General features: G+C 44.1%; 1 protein-coding gene across 3 annotated transcripts in view; it reads right to left on the bottom strand.

Annotated features, from left to right (window-relative positions):
• The window catches only part of PDP1 (pyruvate dehydrogenase phosphatase catalytic subunit 1), a 69,357-nt gene that overhangs the window by 29,588 nt on the left and 18,152 nt on the right, over window positions 1-21,617 (bottom strand). Inside the window, exon 1 of one of the 3 annotated variants that reach the window (XR_013345094.1) lies at window positions 17,913-17,998. The exons of the other annotated variants lie outside the window; for them this stretch is intronic. The gene's annotated coding sequence lies outside the window, so the exon portion shown is untranslated. Of the gene's footprint in view, window positions 1-17,912; window positions 17,999-21,617 lie in introns of those variants that run through there. 3 annotated transcript variants of the gene reach the window in all.

Below are 21,617 nucleotides of genomic sequence, written 5' to 3' on the forward strand. Positions count from 1 at the left end.
TGGACAGCCAGAAAGTTGCGACTATTGACTGGGTGCCCAGCTCTGAAGGCAGTGCCTCTGTCAGCAGCAGCAGAGAAGTACAGGTGGCAATACCATATCATGCCACCCTTACGTCTGTGCTGCTGCCTTCAGAGCTTGGCAGCTGGAGCGTGGCGGCTGCTGAGTGAGGGCCCATCTCTGAAGGCAGTAGCACAGAAGTAAGGGTAGCAATACTATACCAGCTAAACTCCCAGCCAGCAGCCACCACTTTCCAGCAGCCGCCACCAGCAGCACAGAAGTAAGAGTAGCAGTACTGCAACCCCCCTACAATAATCTTGTGACCCCCCCAACTCCTTTTTGAGTCAGGATCCCTACAATTACAACACTATGAAATTACAGATTTAAATAGCTGAAATCATGAACTCTCGATTTAAAAATTTTATGGCTGTGAAATTGACCGATATGGACCGTGAATTTGGTAGGGCCCTACCTGTATATAATGGAAACCACTTCAAGCCAGGGGGAGTGGAAGCACTCCTGGTTCTAGCATCTATGCTATTCATTGTCTCACAGAAGCCATTGAAACTGAAGGTCCTTGCTAGTGTCCTCCACTATTTGTGTTATCATTAATACTCCCTTAATTGTGTGTACATGACTTGCCCATCTTTGTCGCATACTTCTTGCCTCTTGGGTCCAGTTCTTTATAAAGCACAGATATTTCTCTGGCATACACACTAATATGCAGCCATGCTACTGCATAGCCATCATGTAGCACTGAATCTGAGGTGACATACTATTGAAATGCTGTTTAGATATTGCCCGTAGTGACTTACAATCAGTTTATAGTTCTATTTGTGGCAGCCTGAAAACACAGGAGGAAATTTTTCCCAGCCAAAGACAAGGCATAAACTACAATCAACTTGAGCAAATCTTTGCTCTGTCTCTCTCAGTAACCCTCCAACACATCTTCCCTATATGATGTTATAATAGGGCCACAACCCCATCTATTTTTATTTGCTTCCCGATAATCCGCAGAAGGGCAAACATTTCTGATTCAGTCACTGAACAGTTAGCTGCAAGCAGTTAAAAGCTTCCCAAAGAGAGGAATCCTGACAACAGGACAGTGTGGGACTGGAAGATCATTTGACAAATACAGCCTCCCTACAATGTAATAGCTCCTGAGAATACCACAGTAAAAGCTTTTTTGGTTAAAGTAAGAAAGCTGGAAAGTTAAAGGTGAAATATTGTCTAGCAGATGGGGAAAAACAGTGGGTGATGGGCACAGATACATTGGAGAAGAAAGTTCTGAGGTTATATCATGATTTTAAACCTGCTAAGTATTTTGAGGTTGCAAAACGTTTAGCCAAGCTAAGGGATCACTTCCGTTGGGTAAAATGCAGGCAGGGTGTAGAAAACTGGTACAGAAAAATGGTGTAGAAAAATGATGCTTACATTGAAAAAAAGAAAAAAAGCACACCCTAAGATAGGGAGAGCCCCTTATGGAGGCCGCAAGGGAGTATACTACTATTGATGAATTTAGGCCTCTGCCTGAGGCACAATCTGGTAATCAGTATATGGTTGGTAATCAATATGGAAAACTTTACAAAATAACCTGAAGATTATCCAATAGGGAATCAAGAGGCTGAGAGAGTGGCAGGGGTCCTAGTGAACAAATTCTTCACCAGATTTGGGCTCCAGAGGAAGTGACACAAAGATCAAGAAGAAAGTTTTGACTCCAAACTGTTTTAGCAAATTTGTAAGATTCCAGGCCTCCATAACCTCATACCACCCTTGCACACTCCCAATCTGATGAAATGATAGAAAGGTTTAACCAGACTTGAGGGATTCAGCTGATTACCTCTGTAGAGTAGCACCAAAGAGATTGGGCCTGCATATCCCATTCCTTTGGATGTGTCATAAATATAAAGGAAAGGGTAAACCCCTTTAAAATCCCTCCTGGCCAGAGGAAAAATCCTCTCACCTGTAAAGAGTTAAGAAGCTAAAGGTAACCTCGCTGGCACCTGACCAAAATGACCAATGAGGAGACAAGATACTTTCAAAAGCTGGGAGGAGGGAGAGAAACAAAGGGTCTGTGTCTGTCGGTATGCTGCTTTTGCCGGGGATAGAACAGGAATGGAGTCTTAGAACTTTTTGTAAGTAATCTAGCTAGGTATGTGTTAGATTATGATTTCTTTAAATGGCTGAGAAAGGAACTGTGCTGAATAGAACGACTATTCCTGTCTGTGTGTCTTTTTTGTAACTTAAGGTTTTGCCTAGAGGGATTCTCTATGTTTTGAATCTAATTACCCTGTAAGGTATCTACTATCCTGATTTTACAGAGGTGATTCCTTTACTTCTATTAAAAGTCTTCTTGTAAGAAAACTGAATGCTTTTTCATTGTTTCAAGGGTTTGGGTCTGTGGTCACCTATGCAAATTGGTGAGGATTTTTACCAAACCTCCCCCAGGAAGTGGGGTGCAAGGGTTGGGAGGATTTTGGGGGGAAAGACGTGTCCAAACTATGTTTCCCAGTAAACCCAGTTAGAGTTTGGTGGTGGCAGTGGTTATTCCAAGGACAAAGGATAAAATTAATTTGTACCCTGGGGAAGTTTTAACCTAAGCTGGTGAAAGTAAGCTTAGGAGGTTTTCATGCAGGTCCCCACATCTGTACCCTAGAGTTCAGAGTGGGGGAGGAACCTTGACAGGACGGTTTATAGAACAGCAATTAATGGGAGTGCAAAATGTACCCCAGTATTCCTCATGTTTGGGTCTGAGTTAAGGATCCCAGCAAACTTCTTGCATGGAGTTCCTTTAGAGGAACAAAGGAATCTGGACCATTCAGTGTGTGTAGAAACCTGAGAATCCAAAACTGAAAAAGCTCATGCCTTTGCTAGAGAAAAACTGTGGATAACCTCTGATGAAAGGAAAAGATTCTGTGACATAAGGTGGCTGCCCTAAAAAGGAAACATTGTGTCCTGGAGAGGCTATAGTCTGTAGAACTTGCCCTGGGGTTGGGAAAGGCTCAAGAGCAGGTAGGTGTGATCTGCCCCTTGAAGGGCCATGGGGCCTGGAGCCAGCCAGCCCTGTTTGGAGACAGAGCCTCTTTAAGAACAGTTGTTTGGGCCTGGTAGAAGGGATCCTCAGCCCCACCTGGGAAGGGGTTGGCTGATTGCCTGATGAACACTTGATTCCTGTAGAGGCTGCAAGAGTTCAGTTGAGAAAGAGGAGTTACAGGAAGTAGGTTAGCTCCTTCCACGGAGCAAGAGGACTCATGGGAAGATAGCGTATAAAAGAACTGGATCAGGGAGGCTCTGATAAGGAATCCCTGTGTCAGGAGAAAATAAGCTGTTGGGTTTAGGTTGAATTGTTTTATTGTGAGGTTTGCTGAAGATTGTATGTGCAACCAATACATGGTACCCTGAAGAAACGGCCAGGACAGATGCTGGGTGTAGCGTTAACATACCTCCCAAAGTTTCAGGTGGCTATAGTGGAACACAATGCCACTCAGGTCTGGCTTGTCCACCCCTCTGTAGACAGAGACAGAGGCATGGCTGGGCCAAACCTGAGTGGTGCTGTGAGCCCATGCCACTTAGTTTGGGGGCCCTCTCAAAGGAGGCTCAGGGCAAACTGCCCCTTCCTCCTCTGGGCAGCCTTGAATGCAGGAGAAGTTCTACTGCAGCCTGGGCAAGGGGTTTTGGGGCTCAAAGTGAGACAGCCCCACAAAACCTGGAACTGTTGGGAGGTTTGTGTTGATCCTTTCTGGACTGGGAAGACAGGCCAGCTGCCTACACCCTCCTTCTTAGCTTCCCTTTATGAGGCTATTAACAGGATCACAACCAGTCTATTTTTAAAAAGAAAAGGAGTACTTGTGGCACCTTAGAGACTAACCAATTTATTTGAGCATGAGCTTTCGTGAGCTACAGCTCAGCTCACGAAAGCTCATGCTCAAATAAATTGGTTAGTCTCTAAGGTGTCACAAGTACTCCTTTTCTTTTTGCAAATACAGACTAACACGGCTGTTACTCTGAAACCAGTCTATTTTTAGTTACTTTCTTTAGATTGGAAAACACTAACACTGGGCATGTAGCAAATAGCTGTTTTAGTTGATTCTATTCCACATGATGAGTTAGAAGCCACACCCATGCACTGTTTATAGGGTGATCAGCTGTCCTGATTTTATAGCGACAGTCCCGATTTTGGGGTCTTTTTCTTATATAGGCTCCTATTACTTCCCACCCCCTGTCCCGATTTTTCACATTTGCTGTCTGGTCACCCTAACTGTTTATAATAAGTCATATCCTGAGGATCAATGTTTTAGCTGTCAAATTAGGGATAAAATTGCCCATATAATTATCACACCCATGCCTTTTTATTTTCTGGGTTTGGCATTCCCTGTCCGGCTTTGCAGTCAGGCCTGGCTATACTATTGCTGCTATTAATCTGTCTTTCAGGAATATCATTGCCTGCTCAGCAAGTTATTACATTGGAATTTCAGCTCATATAATGCACTAACTCCAAGACTATGTGTGGGCTGGGGTTATGCCCCTTGCAGGCTTTGCCCAGATGACCACATCACCAACATAGAGTCAGACACAATTTGTCCATAGATCTCACTAGTGGAATATTTCTGGAACTAAATATATCTCCAAGGAAGTCTCTGAAAACTTAATCTGCCATAGAGCCTATGAAATCTATAAACATTTGCACATCCATGATGTGCTCATGTGATGCATCCAATTTTTGTAAACAGCTCTGCCTCTGCCATCTCCGTAGTTATTTAATTCCTTTTTGGTATTTAATAATACACTTGGCATATGTTCTCAGTAGGATCTTTGGCATCCATGAGTATTCTGAGGGCCCTCTTTTAAAAAAGGCACAGAGAAACAGAGCTTATCCCTGTAGAGGGCTTCTCTATTGGCTTTATGCCACTTAATATAACCATTCATAATTATTTTCTGAACTTTAGTCTTAAGAGCACCTGTGCTCACCCCAAAGTACCAAGACTGGAAAAAATGTGTCTACCTAGTAAATGCTACACGGTAATGCTCCAAGCCAGCAGAGAGTGGTGAGAGCTGTAAGTATGTGGTGTGACAAAGCTCTGTCCTTGCCTCCATGGGTCCTGCATTTCCTGGTGGATTTCACTAGCCTCAGAGGCTCACTGTGACCCTCCACATAACCCTTCTCTCTCTAGAGACAAGGGTCACAGTCTACTGAGCCATTTTAATCATAAGCCAGCGAGAGAGGTGAGGAGAAGTTATCCTTCCTTGCACAGTCTCTGTTGTCTCCCAGTCTCAGTGATTAATCAGGGGGCAAAGGAGGGGGAGCCCAGGCCTATCCTCTACTTGGGGCTCCAGCCCAGGGACCCTAATAGTATCAGATATGGTAGCTGACCTTTTAGAAACATGACATGTACAATTCCCTGGGCTACTTCCCCCACAGCAGCCCTCACTTCCTCAAGCTCCACTTCACCCTTACCTCAGGGCCTCCTTCCTTGTGCCTGATATGGTGTGTACTACTCAGTCTCTCCAACAGCACAACTTCCTCCCACAGCTCCTAACATGCACACCCACTTGACTAACTGGGAGGCTTTTAACTAGTTTCAGGCAGCCCCTGATTGGCTTCAGGTGTCCCAATCAACCTAGCCTTCTCCCTGCCTTCTGGAAAGTTCTTAATTGGCCCCAGGTGTCTTAATTGACCTGGAGCAACTGCCATTTCACTTATCCTGGTACCAGGGATTTGTTTAGCCTGGAGCTAATATATCTATCTCCCACTACTTTTCTATAGCCATCTGGCCTTGCCCTGTCACAGTGGGCAGACTTCTAGGGAGGGAATGCCTCCGTCACCTAACGTTTTATGATTATTCATGAAAATATCAGAACATGATTCATTCTAACCAGGCCTGAAATCCTGATATGTCCTCCCATCATTATGTAAACCTAGCCCAGGGCCACAAAATTTGTGAAGAGCCACATCTCAGCCTGATTGAAGAAGAAAATGAAGTGGCAAATACAGAAGTCAGAAAGAGTCAGCTGGAGAAAAAACTTAGCAGCAGGAAACAGAAAGAATACAGGAAACATAACAATGAATATTCATTGCACATTATCCCCTAACAGTGTACTAAACAAATGAACAAAACTAATCTCAGTTGTAACATGTTTCAATTGTTTTCTGTACATGTTTTTCTTTCTATTTCTCTATTCTTTTTGTCCTCTTTTTCCATGTGTGCCTCTCATTTGCATCCTTATTGTCATCCCTATAGTCAGCCTCTTTCTGTCCCCATTTTCCTTTCCTTCCCTTCCCACAGCCACCATCACAGAAAAATTGTCCCTCATATTGTGTAATGGGTGCTGGAACTAGGGGTGCTGCCGCACCCACTGGCTTGAAGTGGTTTCCATCATATACAGGGTTTATAGTTTGGTTCAATGGCTCTCAGCATCCCCACTATAAAAATTGTTCCAGGCCCCCTGTATTGTATATTTAATTTACCCAGGGGCTGATATTTTAAAGCTGAGTCTGACTTCCTGCACTTACAGGAAGTTAGGCTCTGGCATGTTCCCATTTGTGTACAGTTATTTGTGGGTGCAAAAGGGAGACTAGGTTAAGGTTCCTTTAAAAATCATAACAGTCTCTGTGTCTCAGTCAGTTGCTCAGTTTTTCAGGATTACGTTTCTTTATGATCTTTGTCTGAAACTTCAGCTGTTTCATATCCCTCAGTGTAGTCTTGTTTGCTTTTGTGTTGTGTCTGATCAGTACTGTGCCCTCAACTATGAGTGATACAGTCCAGTTGTCTTTACAGCTCTCTCTTCTGATTTCTTTTGCACTGCAATTTATTGTACTATCTCTGGAGGTGTGGTCCCTATAAATTTTATAACTCTCCCCTCAGCTTTCTGTGCATATGTGCACTACCAAAATTTTAAAGGATATTCTTACACAATGATTTTTTCCTGTATATACTTGACTACACGCAGCACATTGTTTTAGGGATTGCTTCACAGTTTGTCTCCCAAAGTATTGTAGAGAAAACACCCAATACAATGCTTTTCCCTCTCTTTGATTGTGTCCCCCCCTACTGCCATTTCAGTCCTGTCTGTGGTTTTGCAGGGCCTCTCCCAAAGGTCATAATGTGTTCTTCTCTCCATTCATTAGCTTGACAGATTTCTTAGTGAATCTTCCACTGTTAGCTGATTCTCTAAGCAAGTGCTCCCAAGCCTCCTTTATGTTCACCCCTGAGAACACTTGATCTCATATCAAAAAGGCTCTCATGACTCCATTACTTCAGGAATAAGCTTTTAATCTCACATCTGTGAAAAGCATCAAAGGTTTCTGCCATCTGCTGCATCTGGAAACAGAACATTGAGCATTTTGATGTTTCTATTTTAGTGCCGGTTAGAGAGAACAGCAGGCATCATGTTTGCTCAGGATTACATCTAAATTGGCTGGACTGTATCTATTAGCAAGTTCAAGAATATTGTATGTTCCAATGTTTGAAACCCTGCCATAGCTAATGATAAGGCAACTGTTAGTTTACCAAACTTCTTGTTTCCTCCAATGGCTGTAAAGTAATAATACCAGTTTGAATGCTTGCCAGCTGCTATCCATATTTCCAATTATTTTCAGGGCTGTTGTGGACTTACTCTTATCATATCCATTATGTTCTCCTCTATTTACTTTATGGTTGATTGGGTTGTCACTATGGAGTTCTCACACCCTTGTAGTACCATGTCATGGGTAGTCAGTAATCACCCAGAGCAGTAAGAAGTGGAGGTCTGAGGATTCAGTTCAACTCATTAAGGCTCATTTGTCATGAAAAGTGACACAAGCATTGCCAAAACTTAAAAAAGAGACTGACCCCTCGGGCCTCTGTCAGGGACAGTTGTAATCCACACAGGCTAAGGTTGCATGATGTGTTTGATCTCCTGTGTTCATTTGTCAGCAGTGCTCATTTCTGTACTGTTGGCAAGTTGCTACATTGCATGATGCCATCTCTCTCCTTTCTTCCAGGGTCAGAAACAGGCACTTTTAGATGAGATGTGTCTTATAATATGTGAATGTTTTTCTTACACTTGTTTGTATTTCTGACATTAGAGTAGAACATATCTCTCTATCTCAATCTGTCCTTTGTTACAGGGGATGCACAATCACTCTTCTCTGAGATCAGATGATGCATTGTACCTTCCTGTTTCTGCTTCCAGATTATGGTGATTTATTCTGTATTTGGTGAGAGTCTGCCTTCGTTTTGCACATTTCTGTCCAAAGGGTTTGTCTGCTAGTGTGATAGTTCTGTGTAGCAGTTTAATATTTTGCTGCTTTAGTTCTTCCTAATGACTCATTTTTGTGTTTTAAGTGCTGTTCTACCCTCTTGAGCAGGGTCATTTGCTTCACCAGTCTGGCGATTAGCACTGTTGAGCTTGGGAAGCAATGGATCATGGATCATGTTTTTACATGGACTTTATTTTGGATCCTCTAGCACTTTGTGGTGAAAGGAGCAAAGGAACATACTTTAAATAATGGCACTCTAGCCTTTAGTCATTATGGAGCCTTACTAGTTCCAATGAGCAGTAATGGCTAACTCTGTTGTAGGACTGTCCTTGGAGATTATGACAAGGGAACTGTAGCTCACCATGGATGAAATCCATCCTGCATAGACCACCTATGCAAGACTGGGCAAGAGGGACGGAGGGGAATGGAGAGGCAACACCAGGGGGCTTCTGCATTCCTTGAAAGTGAAGCCTGAGAGAAAGTCCCTTTTGTAGGGACCATTTTTGTAGGCTGGTACAAAGAGTATGTAACAAAGCATTGAACATTGGGGAACATCTATGCATCCCAGTGTACCTACTACTGCCCTTGAACCCTTTAAAACTGGGAGCTGGGTACATAGTTAGGATCCAAAATGTGACCTCCAGGAGGCCATTAATACGGCTTCTTTGCCTCTTAGCTGAGAACAGCAAACAGGTGAGACCCAGGGTCAGAGCAGCCCTCATGGTGGTGATGGTGCTGGGCAGGTGTTTCTTTATGGTAGACAGAAAAGGCTGCTAATGTATCTTCTCTCCCATGAAAGCTGGGGCTACCACAAGGGAAGCTGGTAGCCCCAGCTTTCATGGGATAGAAGACACATTAGCAGCCCCTTTAATATCTGTCCTGTCCTCTCACAGCTGGCTGAAGCTGGTAAGGCCTCAGCTGGTTATTACCCAGTAGTTTCAGCTGATTTGTTCTGGTTTTGAGTTTGTGTTTTGGAAATAAAGCAAGCCCTGAACAAAGGGAGATGAAGAGACCTGTAGCTGGGCTTTATTTTCTGTCCCTGCTTGGTGAATCAGCACACCAGCCTACAGAGTGGCATTGGAGGTGACCCAGGGCAGGAATCAGGGAATCCATGATTATCTGTTTGCAGTGCTCCCAGCATAATGCAAAAGTGGTACGGGGGAACCTCATCCAAATCACCAATACAGTTTTTGAACAAAACTGGGCATAACACAACCATTGTGTCAGCTCATTGGTCACCTTCCTCCTACCCCAACCCAATGCTTTCCCTGTTTGTCATCATGCTTTCTTTTACTGTCTTTCTGCTACCTTTCAGCCCATGTGACAGTGTGCAGGGCCAAGTCAAATTGGATTAATTTTGTAATTAAGATGTGAGAAACAATATCAAATTCTTTCCTAATGAGCAAATATCATATATTACAGCTATTGTAGCCCCTTTGATCACAAGTTTGGCAATTTCCCAGTCTTCCACTGACAAGCTGTGGTAAGCTCGATGTGTTGTCTGTGTGTTTGTCTGAAATCATGTGGGTATATATGCCATCCTGGAAAGTTTCATTTATGTATTAGAGTTAGGCGACAGTGGGTTGGTATAGACAGAGAACCTGTGGTATACCTGTGGTATAGTGACCTTCCTGCATCAGACAGTCTCAATGCACTGTGAAGTCATTACAATGGGTGACATACTCCTTTAAGGCTGCATTAAGCCATAAAGCTCACCCCTGAATAAGGGGCATTAGGAGGAGCTCTGGGGAAAAAAATACCACAGAGTCATCTTTCCTTCCCTGCTCCATACTTGTTTCCAGGATAAGGGAGAAAAGGAAAGGAAGTAATTACTGCAGCCCATAAAAAGCTTATCTCCTCTCCTGCTAGCTAGCATGTATGTTGGGTGGGTAGAAGGAATTCTCATTCTTCTCTGCCCACCACCTCAGGGGAAATATCATGCAGCACCTACTCTTCCCTGCTGCCCACAATTCAGGGAGCCCTCTCTTTACCCTCTTTCTCTGCATGGTCACATTCTGGCGAGGCACAATCAGACCCTTATGGAAGGTTTTGTGCTTTGTTCAGTTTGCTTAGTCATCCATAACTTGAAAGAGCTTAAACTGAGCTGCTTGCACTATCCCCATTGTTTCTCAGAGCCAGTCCTTGCCACTGACTTGCTAGGTGAAGCACTGGCATTCATGTTTGCTTTAGGGTATTGAAAGGTAATGGAATTTGTTGACAAGTAGAGCTGTGTGAATAACTGATAGTCAAACCAAAAAAATCTCTTCTTTCAAGCTGGCCCCAAATGAATTTTTTTTCAGTGAACCAAAAAGAAAAAAAAAATCATTTTGGGTCAAACAAAACATTTCATTTTGTTTTGGAGGGTTTTTACCTTTTAAATATTTGTAATAAAAGTGAAGCAAATTTAGTCATTTTGAACAAAAAAATTGAAAAATTTCACTCAGAATGTCAAAATGTAATGTTTTGATTTTTTTCAGAAATTTAAAAAAAAATATTTCCAGCTGAAACAGTTCAGCAAATTGGAAGTGAATTCCCAAAATGTTTTGGCCAACCTCAATCTGCATTTTTCAGTAAAGAAAAGTTTCAGCTCTATTGACTATTAAGACTGCCAACTTGGTCCCTGGTTGTCAGCAGGTAGCTGGTAGAATGGGCATTTCTAGATACCCATCCAAGCACAACAAAATAGTTTGTTAAATGAAACCTGCAACCATACAAATGTTTCTAGAACATCTTACTACTAAAAATCTGGTTCAGGCGCTCCTTAAATATTCCCGTATCTACTCCTACCCTTCAGCTGGAGCAATTCACATGGCTTCTGTGCATAGCTCATAGTGTGATTATGGATTAACAGGTGTGAACTCTGCATGGACTCTGATCATGGAATCACTAGTGCTATATCTTCATAGGCAAAACAGGCAAACATTGCTTTTTCAGGAGCTACAATGAGTTTAGTAAGAAGTACAACAAGCAAGCAAAAAACCTGAATAATGAAAGACTCAAGTTAGCACCATAGTCTATATCTGCCATTATTAACAGAGCTGCCCACTCCCATGTCTACTCTTTCATTGACTTTTTCAAGAAAAAAGCCTAATACCCATCACATTGTTTGCTTTGCACTAGGCTGACATAAACCAGCTTCCTCAGAGAAACATCTGGGCAATGCCCTTGGCCAAACTATTATCTGGCTCCTGATACTGCTTCTCTTCAAGTCAGTTTCTTCTTCCCTGGTTGAAAAAAGCATGCTTCTTGGGTAAACAGTCCAAAAGGAGTGGAAGATAGCAGATGAGCATTCCACTCCATTTAAATAGCAGAGGATGGAGTGCTGAAATTGGAAGTTGGGAACGAAAGCTGGAGAGGAAAAAGTGTTCTGCCAATATGGAGGAGTGGGGAGAAAACAAGTAAGAAGAGAAGGAATGGCAGTGGGAGGCAGGGATGGGTTTCCCCCTCCTAGATCTGCACAAGAGAAGTGGAAATGAGGTGTAGAAAAGAGAATGCCTAGAAAGGGGGAAAAGAACACAAGTAGGAACAAAGAAAATTGCTGCCATGGGCTGCCCCAAGAGACAGGTGTTTATGTAAAGCAGGGTGGGGGGAGCAGCAAGCACAACAGCACTTGTTCAGGAATTTCATTTTGAGTTAGAAGAGGCAATATAGGAAGGGGATGAGAGGGAAAGTGATGCACATGGTGTGACAATACAAAGGTAAGAGTGGTGCTGAGTGAATGGGAAGATGGCATTTGCACTCTGATACTTAAAGGGTTACCCTTACTATGGGGAGAACAGCGGAGGGTAGTGGTGCATCTTTTAGGTGACAAATCTGAGGAACTGTCCCAGATTGAGGTGTCATTAGAGGAGGTTTTTGAACAAATTGATAAACTGAACAGTAATATGTCACCAGATGGTATTCATCCAAGAGTTCTGCAGTTTCACATTTGAGTTCCTTCAGAACTACTAACTGTAGTTTGTAACCTATCATTTAAATCAGCTTCTGTATCAAATGACAGAAGGATAGCTAATGTGACGCCAATTTTTTAAAAGGGCTCCAGAGGACACCCCGGAAATTACAGGCCAGAAAGCCTGACTTCAGTACTGGGCAAACTGGTTGAAACTATAGTAAAGAACAAAATTGTTAGACAGATAGATAAACGTAATTTGTTGGGGAATAGTCAACATGGTTCTTGTAAAGTGAAATCATGCCTCACCAATTTACTAGAATTCTTTGAGGTGGTCAACAAGCATGTGGACAAGGGGGATCCAGTGGATATAGTGTATTTAGATTTTCAGAAAGCCTTTAACAAGGTCCCACACCAAAGACTCTTATGCAAAGTAAGCAGTCATGGTATAAGAGGGAAGGTTCTCTCATGGATTGGTAACTGGTTAAAAGATAGGAAACAAAGGGTAGGAATAAATGGTCAGTTTTCAGAATTGGTAAATAGTGGTGTCCCCCAGAGGTCTGTACTGGGACCAGTCCTATTTAACATTTATAAATGATCTGGTAAAAGAGCTAAACAGTGAGGTGGCAAAATTTGCAGATGATGCAAAACTACTCAAAATTGTTAAGTCCCAGGCAGACTGTGAAAAGCTACAAAAGGGTCTCTCAAAACTGGGTGACTGGGCAACAAAATGGCAGATGAAATTCAATGTTAATAAATGCAAAGTAATGTACATGGGAAAAAATAATCCCAACTATGCATATAAAATGATGGGGTCTAAATTACCTGTTACCACTCAAGAAAGAAATCTTGGAGTCATTGTGGATAGTTCTCTGAAAACATCCACTCAATGTTCAGCAGCAATCAAAAAAGTGAACAGAATGTTGGGAATCATTAAGAGAGGGATAGATAATAAGACAGAAAATATGATATTGCCTCTATATAAATCCATGGTATGCCCACATCTTGAATACGGCATGCAGATGTGGTTTCCTCATCTAAAAAAGATATATTGGAATTGGAAAAGGGGTTCAGAAAAGGACAACAAAAATGATTAGGGGTATGTAATGGTTGCTGTATGAGGAGACATTAATAAGACTGGGACTTTTCAGCTTGGAAAAGAGATGACTAAGGGGGGATACGATAGAGGTCTATAAAATCATGACTGTTGTGGAGAAAATAAATAAGGAAGTGTTATTTACTCCTTCTCATAACACAAGAACTAGGGGCCACCAAATGAAATTAGGCAACAGGTTTAAAACAAACAAAAGGAAGTATTTTTTCACAAAATGCACAATGAACCTGTTGAACTCCTTGACAGAGGATATTGTGAAGGCCAAGACCATAACAGGATTAAAAAAATAACTAGATAAATTCATGGAGGATAGGTCCATCAATGGCTATTAGCTAGGATGGGCAAGGATGGTGTCCCTAGCTTCTGTTTGTCAGAAGCTGGGAATGGGCACCAGGGGATGGATCACTTGATGACTATCTGTTCTGTTCATTCCCTCTGGAGCACCTGGCATTGGCCACTGTTGGAAGACAGGGTGCTGGGCTAGATGGACCTTTGGTCTGACCCAATATGGCCATTCTTATGTTCTGAGTCCCTTTCCCCCTTCAAGACTACAAATGGCTAAAAAGAGGCTTCCTTCTTCCTAAGCTTTCCATTCCTTTTGCCTCTTTCCTCCATCTCTCACCCAAAACTTCTTGGTTTCTCCCGTTTCCTCACACCCCCAAGCTTTCTGTCCCCCAGAATGCTGATGGTGGGCTCTGGGAAGATGTTACTGCCTAGAGCTACTTCTTCACTTTCTGTAGTGTGACTGCAGTGCATTGAGAGTACTAAGCACTATTCTATCCAGGTTCTTACCTCATGCACATCTCTGAAGTACTGGTGTGCCATAGGGTATATCTACACTGCAGTTCAACACCCACAGCTAGCTCTTGTCAGCTGGCTCGGTCTCATGGGGCTCAGGCTGCAGGGCTATAAAACTGCAGTGAACCTGGACAACTACACTGCAGTTTTATAGCCCCACAAGAGGAAGACCAAGGACAGGGTAGGCCCATTATTCAATGAGGAGGGAAAACAATAACAGAAAATGTGGAAATGGCAGAAGTGCTCAATTACATTTTTGTTTTCATCAAAAAGGTTAGTAGCGATTGGACATCCAACATAGTGAATGCCAGTGAAAATAAGGTAGGCTCAGAGGCTAAAATAAGGAAAGAACAAGTTAAAAATTACGTAGATGTCTTCAAGTAACCAGGGCCTGAAGAAATACAATGCCAGGAAGAACGATGCTAGAGGAGTCACCCCATATCTTTTGATGTTTGGGTGAGAGCCAAGATTACCCATAGACCTGTGGTTTGGGGTGTCAGAGGATGCAGAAAGCTATGAGACACATCAGCAATATTTTTCCCAACTAAGAGAAAAACTACAATAAAAACTTATTGCTTGGCTATGGCTGATGCCCACAAGAACTAAGATAGTAACATGCACTGGTATGATGCTAGGGTGCATTTGCAGGAGCTCCATCCAGGGGACAGAGTTCTGCTGCAAAATTTGGGTGTGCTGGCAAACACAAGATTGCCAACATATGGAAGGCAATACCTTACCTGGTGGTGGAAAAGCTAGGAGATCTGCCAGTCTACAAGATTAAACCTGAGTTAGACCCAGGGCAAATAAACATGGTACATAGCAACCTCCTTCTGCCTGTGGGGGAGTTGGTAGGCGCCTCTAATGGAATGGACCATGACATGGGACCTGGCAAAAAGAGGGTACTGGACCAAATCTACAACCCAACATGCACCAGTGGGCCTTGTGGGGCTAATCCACCCCTATCTAGTACCTCTGAGAGTGAGTCTGAAGAGGAGGACACTACCGCGGAGTACCCTAGAATGCATAGTGAGAGCTAGTGAGAGCTCCACTTCTTCAGGTCTAAACCCCATGGCAGAATCATTTAGGCTTGTTGCTGGCACACACACATACACACCTCCACCAACAATGAGACTAGCCTGGGATAATGAGCTTATCCCACCAACATGCCTGGAAGGAACACAGGCCTGTGATGACACACCTAGATTCTTGGACAGAGAGGACATACAAGTGGAAGGTGTCGGGACATTCCAGTACCAGAGCAAGAGATGCAGGGGCCTGTGCCAGTAGCGGGGGTACCCTCAAGGGAACCCTCACCATCCCTAGCCCAAGAAGAAGTCCCCCCTGTCCCTGCCATGCCCATTCTAAATAGACACAACAAAGTTATAAGGTCAGTAAACAGGCTAACTTAAAATGCACCTGGAGTGGTTAGTAAAGAAGTGACAATTAGTTACAATTAGCTTGTGGCAGCCATAGTGGGGTTCCTCAGACCCTTTGAGGAGAACTCATGCAGTTGGTATAATTTGGAGTGTGATTTGCTGGGGTGGCAAATTCTCAGCTGGAGGAAGATGTAAGCAGCATCTGAATGAGTTCTCCCCTGACAGGTAGCTGGGAAGGGAGAGATTTCAGGAGCAAACTATTTACAAAAACACACCTACTCTGCCTAGATATCCAGCAGACAGAGCAGTGTTGCTCAAAGTGATCAACTTTGGCTGGTGTTGGGTTACAAATCACTTTAGTACTGAATGCAGGGGTAGTGAAATGTTGTTATCAATGTTGATGTCTTTATTGTATGAATAAAGGGGAGCAGAACTGTGCTTAACCTGTCCTGACTCACAGAATCATAAAAGATTAGAGTTGGAAGAGACCTCAGGAGTTCATCTAGTCCAACCTCCTGCCCAAAGCAGGACCAACCCCAACTAAATAATCAGCCAGGGATTTGTCAAGCCGGGCCTTAAAAACCTCTAAGGATGGAGATTCCACCACCATCAGCAGAAAGGACCTTGTTAAGCCAGGGGCTCGAATGCCAGACCCCTGTGAAAGCAAGAGGGGTGGGGACAGGTGTCCCAGCCAGGAAGTGTGAACTCTCCCTAAGGGTCCTGGTCTGGTTTAACCTGTTCCTCCCCACTGTTCAAAGATAGAGCTAAATAGGCTCTATTGGGAGCCTTTTGTTATTTTAAATGCTCAAAAGAGCTGAAACCACTTGTGGTGGGACAGTGTCTTTGCCTAGCCTGCTAAGAGCTGAAAATCACTAAGAGCTGACAATCACTAAGAGACTGACCTGCAGAAGTCACAGCAGAGAGGCAGATGGCAGCAGAAGGTGACTGATGGACGGGCAGGCAGAGGGAGTGGTGGACAGTCGGCTGGCGGAAGCAGCAATCAAGTGCTCAGATGGCGGAGTAAGCCAGGTGCCTGCTTCCCAGGTTGGGAGGTGAACTCACACAGATACACCTTTGAACCCTGGGTCCTCACTGACCAAGGACAACCACTGTGAGTGGGGTATGGTGAGGGAGCAGAGGGAGGCACAGTAAAGGAACTTTTGGTTGTAGAACTCAAGAACATGAGGCAGCAGACTCTGCCCCACACATTCTGGGGTGGGTGTCCTGCTGAGTTTTATGTTTATGATTCCTGCTTGCGGCATTTCCCCTAATTATTGTCAGGTGACGTCCCTCCTTTCATTAAAAGTTTCTTTTCTACACTCAGATTCTGTGCTTGTGAGTGGGGAAGTATTGCCTCTCAGAGGCATCCAGAGGTGGTGTGTTATTTTCCCAGATTACTGGGTGGAGGTTGATCTGGTTCTGTGTTGTACTGTTGAAAAGGAACCCATAGATATTGAAGGTGACCCTGGTTGCTGCTGGCTCCACCTAGCAGAAGAGTTACACATGCCTCATGGGTTTTTGGCGGGAGGTGTTTCAGAGATCTAGCTGAGCTGCCTCCCATCCTGTGCACTCACCATGCTGCTATGAGAGGAACCAACCATTGTGTGCTTTAAGCCTTGGGAGTCTGAACAGAGAGCAGACACTGCCTCTGTCTTAGGGTCCACAGGCACATTCTCGGGAGGCAGACCCTCTAGTTGTCACCTCCTACTAATTAGCCGGGCCCTGGGACTAATGCTGACCTCTCAGATTACCATGTACCTTAAACACACCTTCTTCCAGAATGCCAGGCATGTGAGCATTCTGTGTCCATAGCTTAACTCTTCAAGGGCACATGGTAGGGATAACACATAACACACACAGACTTTAAACAGCATTCCAAAACAACATTGCCTTTTACTCATGCACACAAGAAATACATGAGTCTATACTAACAGCATAAACCCTACATACATTTTCCACTACCACAATTTTCTGACCATTATAAAGCATTCTTTGGGCTTACCTCTGAGTCCTTTAGGGCAATGGTTCTCAAAGCTGGTCTGCTGCTTGTTCAGGGAAAGCCCCCTGGCGGGCCGGGCCGGTTTGTTTACCTGCCGCGTCTGCAGGTTTGGCTGATTGCGGCTCCCACTGGCTGCAGTTCGCCACTCCGGGCCAATGGGGACTGCGGGAAGGGCAGCCAGCATGTCCCTCGGCCTGCGCCACTTTCTGAAGCCCCCATTGGCCTGGAGCAGTGAACTGTGGCCAGTGGTAGCGTGATTGGCTGAACCTGCAGACTTGGCAGGTAAACAAACTGGCCCAGCCCGTCAGGGGGCTTTCCCTGAACAAGCGGCGGACCGGCTTTGAGAACTACTGCTTTAGGAGAGTCCAGGTTCCTTCTGCAGCGTGTGTCTTTTGTTCTCAATCATGGAGCCTCTTTCTCCAGGTCAGCTTGCTATATGACCTTGGTTGGTCCTGCAGCTAAACTGGACCCTCCTGTTTCTATAACATACCATAGCTTACCAGTTTCTTCATTTCTTTTTGCCCCAAATTTCCTCTGGAGCTCTGACTCTTCCCTGACCCACTCAGCCTCTGTGATTTTTCTTTATTCTGCATTTAGGGATTCTCCACTCTCCAAATGCCAGCCACCTGCAGCGGGTAAGAGAAAATGGGTTCTCCTTGGACTTGAACTAACCCATAGTCCCAAAATGCTTTCCCCTGAATAGGTGGTTGCTGAATTTTGACAAACCCTCATTGTACCTTGCCTGGGAAGGCCATGACACAGCCCTTATCAGTGTAACCCTTCTGCCCGTCAGAGTTGGCAGCAACAAGGGCCGGGTTCAATATCTAGGGGATCCATTCCAATAACACAATGCAAACCGGCTCGAGCCCCACTCAGTGACCTGAGACAAATATATACCACCCCTGCTGGGCACCTCCAAGAGGCAATACTTCCCCTCTCACAAGCACAGAGTCTGAGTGTAGCAAAAAGCCTTTTAATAACAGAGAGAAACAATGTGGCATTATGTTGGGGAAACACCACCAACAGGATTCATAACACAACCCATGAGCAAAAAAACCCACCCCAAGCAAATTGGGGCATGCCCTTTCCCTTTGGTTCTTGAGTCCAGCAACCCCAAATCACCCAAAGTCCCAAAAGTCCAGTGACCCAAAAGTCTCTGTCCCTGGTCAGGGCAGCCCCAGAGTTCGAAAGTTTATCTGCAGAGCTTTACCTCCCAACCTGGGTGGAGATGGGAGCAGGGGTAAGAGGCACCTTACATGATCTGAAGCTGACCGCCCCACAGCTCCATAGGGCTCCGCTCCGCCAGCCGCCCCACGAACTGCTTCGTTCAGCTCCGCTCTGCTCTGTGGCCCACAAGCAGCTCCCGCCGTCCCACGAACTGCTCCACCAGCTGGTCCACAAACTGCTCCGCGTCCCACCAGCAGCTCCCGCCGTCCTATGAACTGCTCCACCAGCCGTCCCGCAAACTGCTCCACAATATATCTTCAGGCTCCCCCACTACTTAACGCAACGCTCAGTGATTTCAGCTCTTAGTCAGTTCAGCTCTTTGGTGAATTCAGCTTGTAGTAGGGGAGCCTCAGTGCTGGTGCACTATTAGCCCAAAGTGAGCTCAGCAGCCTGTAACTAGACTTCTAATTAAATCAAAATTAGCTCTGATATTCCCCAGTGGAGAGAGGAGGAAGTGCAATTAGCATGTAAGGCCCTCACCAAGGGGCCCATGCCACCAAGTATTAATACTTGTCCCCAGCCTCTCTCAATTCACACAGTTTTGGAACCCATGACCCTTGCCTAGCGAGTGCTACTTAGTTGATGGTGAGTCCCTCCAGCATAACAAAAGGCCAAGTACAGTTCCAAGCACAGTTCCCATAATCAGGGTAATATCAATTTATTCTTCCTGCCCCAATAACAGAGACACTGGGGATCCCACAGCAGCCAAAATGACCATTTGGGCAGCTATGGCCTCATTCTAGGCGGGGTGGGTGTGCCTATGCAAATGAGATCGGTTCCTGAAGTTCTTTTCCACAACTTGCCACACGTCACCACCAGATGTCAGAGCGGAGCTCATCCTGACACTGCTTACATCAGCAAGTATGGAATCCACATACACAGAGGTATTCATTGATACATCATCTTTCATAGTAACAACTTCATAATGTCAGCCAGAATTCATAAGTTGTACTGACGGATTCTCCAAATTGTCACAAGATGTAAGTTGACAAAAAAGGAATGTTTTTGTTGTAGAATCAGAAAATGGTTACATTTGTATTATCTTATATCTTAAATATAAGTCTTGAATTAGTTGCTTCACCAAAAACAAGAAGGCTGCCAGAACACTAAACTCAGGTAATTCAGGAATAAAAGTCCTTTTGGAGGAGCACAAGTTAGTGAGAAGGAGGAGCCAAAAGCTTTTAATGTTTTATTAATTAGCTAGTATTATTATTTTATTTCAGAAGCACTGACAGGCCCCAACCAAGACCAGGACCCCATTGTGCTAGGCACTGTACAAGCACAGTAAAAGAAAGTCCCTGCTCTGAAGTTTATAATCTAAGCAAACAAGACAAAGGGCAAAAGGAACAATACACTAGTGTCATTTTTCAGATGAAAAACGGAAGTACAGAGAGATTAAGTTTCAGCTGCAAGGTCATGCAGGTACAGTCAGGAACTGAACCCAAATCTCCCACCTCCTAGTTCAGTGCAAGTCACTTCCCTCCCTTGGCCTCCGTTTCCTCATCTGTAAATGGGGGGAATGATTCTGCTCTCCTTCGTAAAGCACTTTCATATATACCGAGCTAGATGATAGTCTGTTGATGAAGCAGAAGGCCATGTTTCCTCTCTTCCTAAGACCACAAGCAAGCCACCCTGAACCGGTGGGATGTGGATCCCTAATGATCGCAAAAAACAAAACCCTCCAACAGACAATCACAGTAGGTAGTGGCAGGTACAACAGAAGACATAACTAGCTGAATGGACAAGGACACTGACATTACTCCTGTCAAGGTTCCTCCCCCACTCTGAACTCTAGGGTACAGATGTGGGGACCTGCATGAAAACCTCCTAAGCTTACTTTCACCAGCTTAGGTTAAAACTTCCCCAAGGTACAAATTAATTTTATCCTTTGCCCTTGGAATATCCACTGCCACCACCAAACTCTAACTGGGTTTATTGGGAAACGTAGTTTGGACACCTCTTTCCCCCCCAAATCCTCCCAACCCTTGCACCCCACTTCCTAGGAAAGGTTTGGTAAAAATCCTCACCAATTTGCATAGGTGACCACAGACCCAAACCCTTGGAGCTGAGAACAATGAAAAAGCATTCAGTTTTCTTACAAGAAGACTTTTAATAGAAATAGAAGTAAATAGAAGTAAAGGAATCACCTCTGTAAAATCAGGATGGTAGATACCTTACAGGGTAATTAGATTCAAAACATAGAGAATCCCTCTAGGCAAAACCTTAAGTTACAAAAAAGACACACAGACAGGAATAGTCATTCTATTCAGCACAGTTCTTTTCTCAGCCATTTAAAGAAATCATAATCAAACACATACCTAGCTAGATTACTTACTAAAAGTTCTAAGACTCCATTCCTGTTCTATCCCCGGCAAAAGCAGCATACCGACAGACACAGACCCTTTGTTTCTCTCCCTCCTCCTAGCTTTTGAAAGTATCTTGTCTCCTCATTGGTCATTTTGGTCAGGTGCCAGCGAGGTTACCTTTAGCTTCTTAACCCTTTACAGGTGAGAGGATTTTTCCTCTGGCCAGGAGGGATTTTAAAGAGGTTTACTCTTCCCTTTATATTTATGACAACTCCACTGTCTGACCAATATCCCTCAAGTGGGAGCTTAGGCTTGAGGTATATTGGTCATACTGCTGAGATGGAAAGCTCACTCTCCTTTTCTGCCAATGAACTTTGATTTTTGCCCTACCTGTGGTTTCGTTCATGAAGATAACACAGTGTATCTGCTACAGCTGATATGAAGCTGGTTTCAGCACCTGGACCAACAAAGCATTAAAAAGAGCCCAAAACACACAGCATCACCCACTTTCCATTAATGGAATGCAAAACAAAGACATTTTAAAATTGAGATTTTTAAAAAAAGAATCTATGCATGCCAAAGAGAAAAGTAATGTTCATCATTGTTTAAAGAGATCAGGAACTAGTTTCAAACTTTGGCTGCTATAAGCCAGTAGTTAAGACTAGCAGTTGT

This window comes from Eretmochelys imbricata, chromosome 2, assembly GCF_965152235.1.
Source record: "Eretmochelys imbricata isolate rEreImb1 chromosome 2, rEreImb1.hap1, whole genome shotgun sequence".
In the NCBI taxonomy this organism is placed as follows: Eukaryota; Metazoa; Chordata; order Testudines; family Cheloniidae; genus Eretmochelys; species Eretmochelys imbricata.